The sequence below is a fragment of the Bos javanicus genome, chromosome 4, assembly GCF_032452875.1.
Source record: "Bos javanicus breed banteng chromosome 4, ARS-OSU_banteng_1.0, whole genome shotgun sequence".
Taxonomy (NCBI): domain Eukaryota; kingdom Metazoa; phylum Chordata; class Mammalia; order Artiodactyla; family Bovidae; genus Bos; species Bos javanicus.
In genome coordinates this window covers 95,973,906-95,981,902 of record NC_083871.1, presented here as the reverse complement: position 1 = coordinate 95,981,902, position 7,997 = coordinate 95,973,906, and the positions used below count along the sequence as shown (strand labels likewise).

The 7,997-nt window shown below is 51.3% G+C and overlaps 1 long non-coding RNA gene across 1 annotated transcript; it reads left to right on the top strand.

Annotated features, from left to right (window-relative positions):
• Positions 1-414: 414 nt before the first annotated feature.
• LOC133246430 (uncharacterized) lies at positions 415-5,764 on the top strand. The gene is made up of 4 exons (XR_009736034.1): positions 415-1,340; positions 3,185-3,531; positions 4,507-4,627; positions 4,740-5,764. It is a non-coding gene; the product is annotated as an uncharacterized LOC133246430 (long non-coding RNA).
• The last annotated feature ends 2,233 nt before the right edge of the window (positions 5,765-7,997 follow it).

Sequence of the window (7,997 nt, the reverse complement as noted above, 5' to 3'; positions counted from 1 at the left end):
AAGGCTCTGGGCTCTCTGCCAGCCCACATCCTTTCAGTTTGGGAACCTTCTTGTCTTCTCCCTGGGGGGCAGAGCATCCCCTGATCAGTGTCGGCAACCTCTATCCACACTCTCCCCACCCTCCCTGCTTCCTGGTCTCCTGCCTGAGCCCCCTGCCCAGCACTGCCCTCCGCCTCCTCCTGCACCTCCCCCGGCTCTCACCAGGCCAGGGTCAAGCACAGGGCTGGCCTTTCCAAGCAGAATTAAACTGATTGGAAAGAAACAAACGCATCCTTCATCCCTGCTTCTCTGAGTCGGCCACAAGCAACAGCAAAATGTATCCTACAGTCTGGTCGGAGGAGCAGGTGACAAATGGGCGACTTGTTCATCCTCTGGATTTTTTTTTTTTTTTAGTGCTCAGAGAGGAGAGGAGGAATATTTATTAGTGAGGAAATGGGACTTGTCGGAGCCTATGAACGCCCCCACACACGTCTGCTCTCAAGGAAGAAGGAAGACAAGTTGAGGAATTCAGAACCCTCATGAGCTATGGAGTGGTCTCTCCAAGCAGGGGCTACAATCAGATGCTCCCACCAGCTAGAAAGAGGGGCTGCCTGGCAGAAAACACAGCCCAGCTCCCAGCAGCGGCAGCTCTGGGGCTCATTTCCAGCACTAGGAGCCTGGCCTACACCTGCCATCCCTGACCCCTCCCTGCCAACCTGGGCCAGATGAGCTTACCTGCGTGTGTGCATGCATGCTGAGTCGCTTCAGTCATGTCCAACTCTGTGTGACCCTATGGACTGTAGCCTGCCAGGCTTCTCTGCCCATGGGCTTCTCCAGGCAAGAATACTAGAGTGGGTTGCCATGCCCTCCTCCAGGGGATCTACCCGACCCAGGGATCATGAGCCTGCAAATGTGCCAAGTCGGTTCCAGAAATGCTTTCAGCGGGAGGCGCCACCTCCGTGGGGACTCTAGGCTCTTTAGCTCCTGCCCTCCGGACATCCACGGTCTCAGGTCGCACCTGGGCAGCAGTCTTGGTCTCATCCACTTCCCCACCCGACCCTGTCCCTTAAGGAGCCGGCGCTCACTGCCCATGCCTTCCTCGGGGACTGCTTTCCAACAGCTAAGACAGCATTCAGCCCCAGACAGCCAGAGGGATGGATGAGACTCCATCCTTGTCCTCACAGAACCTTCACTCCTGAAACAGATGATTGGTGACAAAAAATCCCATAGCTGTGGCACTTCACCGTTCCGAAGAGTGTTTATGCAATTATTTCATTTCGGATGCCTAAGGGAGCTGCGAAAGGGCTGGTTTTCAAGCCTCCGCTTCTCGGAAGTGACAACTGAGTCTCAGATTGATGAGGGTAAGTCCCAACCAGAGCCTGACTGGGACGTCAGCTCAAAGCTCCCCCACTTGACTGCCCACAACTGGACGCCAGGACAGGGTCCTCTCGCCATTTGCAGGGGCGGGAGAGGGTTTGATTGATGCCGTCACGGAGACACGTTGAGGTCCTAAGATCTGAGGTGTGGAGCCTGGGATGTGGGACTCCACCCACACTAACGTCACTCATAAACCAATGTCCTTCCATGGAAACAACCCAGGCTAGGGAGGGCGGACAGATCATCTCTGTTTCTGAACCATGGGCTAGAAGACGACGGACAGGTGAGGAGGCTCAAACCAGCAGTTCAGAACCTGGGGCTCACTGGCACTGCCTGGGGTCACCTTTTAAATGAACCCTCTGCATAGGTGACCCTGTTTCACAGCATTTCCCAGGCTCTGTATAGCCCAGGGGCTGAGAAATGCCTGTCTAGACAGTGTCTCTGAAAGAAGACTTGGCCGAAGACTTTTCCTCCCCATCATTTCTCCTGATCTCCCAGCCCCAGCAGCCGAGGCCAAAGACCTTCCGGGAGCTCTACAGCCCACGCTGTCTGAGCCTCATGCGTGGGCCTCTCCTGTCCTCTGCTGGACAAGCTGTAGCAGTGCAACCACATCCCTGTGCAACCCAAATGCAGAAATCGCCTTTCCTCCCATCACCTTGCCAGTCTTTGCTCTTTTCCCACAGGATGCTGTTCCTGAACCCTACGCCAGGGCCAGACTGATGGGGAAGGAGCCTTTCCTTCTATTCTCTCATTTCTATTCCCTATTCCTCCTCCTGCAAACGAGGACCCCTCCTTTCCGATCCCAGCACTCAGGGACTGCCTCCTTCCACAGGGCTGACACCCTGCCTGATATGGGCGGGCTTTCCCTGCACTGTGACCCTATCTCTCCAGGTCTCCCTGCCTGGATCTCATCTCTTCCTTCTGCCTGCCAATCTGACCACCTCACCCACCACAGGCATGGACCTCCAGTAAGAGCTGAGCTGGCCCCCAGACATCCAGCAGTGAGCACGACGCCCAGCCGTGAGCACCAGCTCCTGTTTCTGAGCCTCTGCTCCTCTGGGTCTGCATGACCTGCTTCTTGGCCCTGATTCAACCCACTTCAGTTTAACTGACATGGACCCCTGCTTTTAGCAGGCATCTTTCTGGCGGCAGTGGGGACCACAGAGTTCAGTCTGCCAGGGAAGGTGGACGTGGGTAAAAGTCATCATAGTAGAGGATACGGGGTGCTTAACTTTATGAGGACAGTGAACCAGGTGCCCCTGGAGGGGAGCTCTGTGGGGAAAGGATTAGAGTCACAAGCTGATGGGTGACCAGTGTCACCAGAGGGGAGTGGGGCAGGGAGGCTACTGTAATGACTGACATCTACTGGACACCACCTTTACCTATGTTATCATCTACATTTGTCCTCCAGTTAAATTATTATCCAAAGTGTACAGACGACAGTGCCTCAGAGCTAGAAGAGCTAGCCCCTGGTCCCATAGCTACAGAATTATCTGACTCTGGTCTCATCTTCCTCGCATCATATTCTGTTGTTTCTCCAGCAAAAAGCAGAGCCCAAGCAAACAAGTGGAGCCTGGAGGCTCACCCAGGAACAAGCGTGTTCCCAGAGAGGTGGACACAGAGCTGAGTGGTTTTATAGTAGACAGGATGCCAAGACCTTCACCTTCAGAGTTTTGCAAACAGTGGGCAAAGAGGGCAAGACGAGGAGTGGGTGACCAGCTGTCCCTCGATAACCCTTCTCTTCTTTCACTAGTTGAACCCTGAGTTTATCACTTAATTTTTGGGCACCCTAAGTAAAACTACATTCCCTGACTCTCCTTGCTGACAGGTGGGACCATGTGGCTCGGGAGATGTGAGAAGAACTTGTGCAAACTTCTCGGTGATGCTTTTCAAGGAGGGAGCCTGCCTTCCCTTCCGCTTGCGCTTCTTCCACCGACTGGCCTGCAGCTAAGCTTCTATGGTACCTGGTGTCTCACCAACAAGGGCAACATCACAGAACCAGCAGAGTGAGGACCCAGAAGACGCTGTGTGCCAGGCACCACAGAGCTGCTGTGCTGACACGGCAGTCCCCGGTGAAAGAGAAATGGACTTCTCGGGTGTTTCAGCTGCTGTTATTTATGGTCCCTCTGTTGGTGGGGTCTGTCAGGGTCTTGGCCAGAGAGGATGAAGTTGGAGGTGAGTGTGAAGAGGCGCGGTGATGGTAGGTCCTAGAAGGATCCTGCAGGTAAGTCCAACAGGACTTGGAATCTGATTGGATGTGGGATATGACGGAAATTCCTTGGCGGTCCAGCGGTTAAGATGCCACACTTCCTGTGCAAAGGGGTGAGGGTTCAGTCCCTGGTTGGGGAACTAAGATCCTGCATGCTGTGCAGCCAAGGCAAAGAATGTGGGCTGTGAGGATAGAGGACCAGCCTGGCATTAAATTGGCAGCGGAAAGGAGGTGCTGAGACAGGCTGTCCTTTTCTGCTTCTGTCATTTCACTTCTGCATCTAACTTCCCCCTCAGACATCTCTTCTTCAGGACCTCTCCTCTCCCTGGATCCAAAATCACCTTGCCACGACCTCTCTTGCTATATCCCTCACATGTGCTTCTCTTTTTGCTAGAACACCCCCTCCAGCCTACACCACCTTTGCCCCACACTGCCTTTGCCTGACTAACTCATAGCATCTGTTACTGACTCAATGCAAATATCGGAGAAGGCAATGGCGATCCACTCCAGTACTCTTGCCTGGAAAATCCCATGGACGGAGGAGGCTGGTAGGCTGCAGTCCATGGGGTCGCTAAGAGTTGGACACGACTGAAGGTACTTAGCAGCAGCAGCAGCAATGCAAATATGCCTCCCCCAGGAAGCTTCTCTGACTCCCCTGAACTGCATAAGGTTCCCATCCTCTGCACTTTCACACCGTCCAGCACTCCCTTCTGTGTCACCCTGGACTTGTCTGTGCTGGAAGCGTTTTCTTCATGGTCCATGTCGCTCACGTCACCAGGAGCTCCTTGGGAACAGAGACCATAAGCATCTTTGGATTCCTATTCTTTGGAACAGTGTGTGTCTTATGATGGGGCTTCAAGAAATGTCACTCTGCAGGATTTCCCTTTATCCTCGTTTCCCAAAATCACCCTCCAGCTTCCCCCTACCATCGCCCTCTGCAGATTTCACTGTCTGGGTTCCAGCCCTTAAATGCATCAAAAACAAAAACAAGCCAGCGATGTCAGGCGGCCTTCCGCAGCCACCCCTCCCCATGCTCTGACTCAGAAGTGCCATTATCAAAAGGTAACAGGTTTCTTCTATATTCTTACTCCCCATTTGGGGCAGGGAAAAAAAAACATGAAGTGAGCTTTCTCAAGGATGTTTAACTTGAAATGTTCTGTGCCTTAAAATTTAGGTCTCCATTTCAGAAATGATTCAGCCTCAGATGAAAGGGAAAGTTATGAAACACCATGCACGTCAAATCTCCATATACCTTTTCCTCCTAATGCAGCAAAATGATACCTTTATCGCCGTTCAATCAAAGGCTCACCGAGGGAGATAGGGCTGTAGCAGTCATCATCGGATGTTTCCAGCAACCCCTCGCACCAATCTATTGCACAGCATCACCATTCTAAACCCATGAAAGGCTTCCTCAATTTCTCTCCCCCTCATCATCAGCCACACCAGATATTTATTGACTGCCTGTTATACTCAGGACACTCTGCCAGATGCGGGGAAGGAAAAGTTGAGGAGAGATTTCTGAGGGACTGTGAAAAGGGGTACATCTGTACCTTAGAAGTAAGTTATCTGCCTCTGAAATGAGTCTCGAGGGAAAGGAGACAAACACCGTGGCTTTGATAAAGAAAAACGGTCCAGACCAATGGGCACCGTCAGACTGCTCTGCGTGCAATTTTGGCCGAGTGCAGAAAAATGATGCCCTCATAATTATTCAACTGCACGGTAACCAGATCGATATGCTACATCCATATCCCACCCCCCACAGCCTGCCGCTTCTCCCCCAGCACCGCCAATACGAGCCAGCGGGCAACATGTATCCGCGATCCTGTGCCCCATTTGGTCATGAAAATGTGAGGATTGAATGTATCACTGTTCTGAAGTCAAGAAGATCTACACTTTTGAAAAGGGCGGTCTATCTCCAAAATCAGTCGCACGGAGAAGTAAAACAAACGCGACGCTTTTACGGAGAAAAGACAGAACTCTATGGACCCCAAATCTCCACATGCCTATTTTAATGAGCACGAGAAAATGACAGGAACATCATTGTTCTACAAATGTTCTGAGTCACTCAGCAAGTGAAGCCTTTATCCATTTTATTTTCTGAGTATTTCTTTAAATTTCTTTCCACCTTCTAATCACTGAGCATCATTACTAGCAAAATATTAAAATTTACCTGCTACTCATTTGTGCAAGAAAATTTAAAGGAAAATTATTCAATATTTTGAATCGAGGGAGTTTATATATTTGACACACACCATTTCTGTGTCCGGGCTTCCTAGGTGGCACAGCAGTAAAGAATCCACCTGCCAATACAAGAGAAGCAAGAGACATAGGTTCAATCCCTGGGTCAGGAAGATCCCCTGGAGGAGGAAATGGCAACCCACTCCAGTATTCTGCCGGGGCAATCCCCTGGACAGAGGAGCCTGGTGGGCTACAGTCCACAGGGTCACAAAGAGTCGGACATGACATGCACACATATCTATATCGAGTCTCTGTGCCCTAAAGGAAGTAGGCCTCCATCCCCATTTAGAGTGAAGAGCCTAAAAGAAACCAAAAACCGATCTCATCATCCCTAAGGATGAGAAGACTGAGCCCAGGAAGGCGCAGAGCCATCCCAGTCACAATACCGTGACCCCAAGACCCCACTCTGGGTTTCCTGGGCACCAAGCCAGCTGGAAGTGCCCCTCCCCCTACTTCTCCCAGTGCAAAGTGCTGCACCCAAGCCCACTTCTCATGGGAATAGTGGATGTCCTCCCTGCTCCCCCCACCCCTGGCAGAGGAGCTGCCACTCCCCGGACGCCCCAGGTCACCAGGGGCTAAACAACTGGTGCTCCCAGAAAACTCCCAGTAACAGCTGGAGCAGGAAACCTGGACCCCCTATGTCAGGCAGTAAGGGCTCCCTTGCCTGCTACTGGATCACGCTCACACTTGCCTCTGAAATAAGACAGACCCTAGCCGTCGGAATGCAAAACCCCGCTGCGCATCCAGCAGAGCCCACCCTGCCATGGCTCTTTGCAAGGATGATGGGAGGATGGTGTGGACTGTGCGTTGCATGCTCCCTTTTTCCACCCTCACTCCCAGAGAAGCCTAGCTCTTAACCTAGGCTTCATGTGACATTGTGGGATGGGTACCACTCTTGTTGCATAACAGATGGATGGGCGCCCAGAGGGGACCCCTCTGCGTGGCCATGGTGATACTCACAGGCCACTATGGCATGCCGAACCAGTTAGCAGCAAGAGATGGGAAGAAAACCCACCACCCATCTCCCAATCTGCTATCTTGCTATCACTTACTCCACAATACTTCTGTGTAGCTGGTAACACATACACTCCTGAGGGTTCTCCAGAGAACCAGAACCTATGGCAGATGTATACATACATAGAAAGAGGTAGAGGCAGAAAGAGACTCATCACATGGAGTAGGCCCACACAATGGAGGCTGGGAAGCCCCAAGTCTGCAGGCAAACTGGATATCCAGCAGGTCCCACTGTGTAAGTTCCATTCAAAAGCCAGCCACCTCAAAACCCAAGAGGAGCCCACTTTTCAGTTCCAATCTGAAGGCAGGAAAAAAAAATCAATGTCTCAGTTCAAATAGACAGAAGTTCCCTCTTAGCCTTTTTGTTCCACTGAGATCTTCAGCAGATTGGATGAGGCCCACCCACCTTAAAGAGGGCAATCTGCTTTACTCAGTACTAGTCTCTTGATGAAAGTGAAAGAGGAGAGTGAAAAAGTTGGCTTAAAGCTCAACATTCAGAAAACAAAGATCATGGCATCCGGTCCCATCACTTCATGGGAAATAGATGGGGAAACAGTGGAAACAGTGTTAGGCTTTATTTTGGGGGACTCCAAAATCACTGCAGATGGTGATTGCAGCCATGAAATTAAAAGACGCTTACTCCTTGGAAGGAAAGTTATGACCAACCTAGATAGCATATTTAAAAGCAGAGACATTACTTTGCCAACAAAGGTCCGTCTAGTCAAGGCTGTGGTTTTTCCAGTGGTCATGTATGGATGTGAGAGTTGGACTGTGAAGAAAGCTGAGCGCCAAAGAATTGATGCTTTTGAACTGTGGTGTTGGAGAAGACTCTTGAGAGTCCCTTGGACTGCAAGGAGATCCAACCAGTTCGTTCTAAAGGAAATCAGTCCTGCATGTTCATTGGAAGGACTGATGCTAAAGCTGAAACTCCAATACTTTGGCCACCTCATGCAAAGAGTTGACTCATTGGAAAAGACTCTGATGCTGGGAGGGATTGGGAGCCGGAGGAGAAGGGGATGACAGAGGATGAGATGGCTGGACGGCATCACCAACTTGATGGACGTGAGTTTGAGTAAACTCTGGGAGTTGGTGATGGACAGGGAGGTCTGGCGTGCTGCGATTCATGGGGTCGCAAAGAGTTGGACACGACTGAGTAACTGAACTGAACTGAATCCAGATA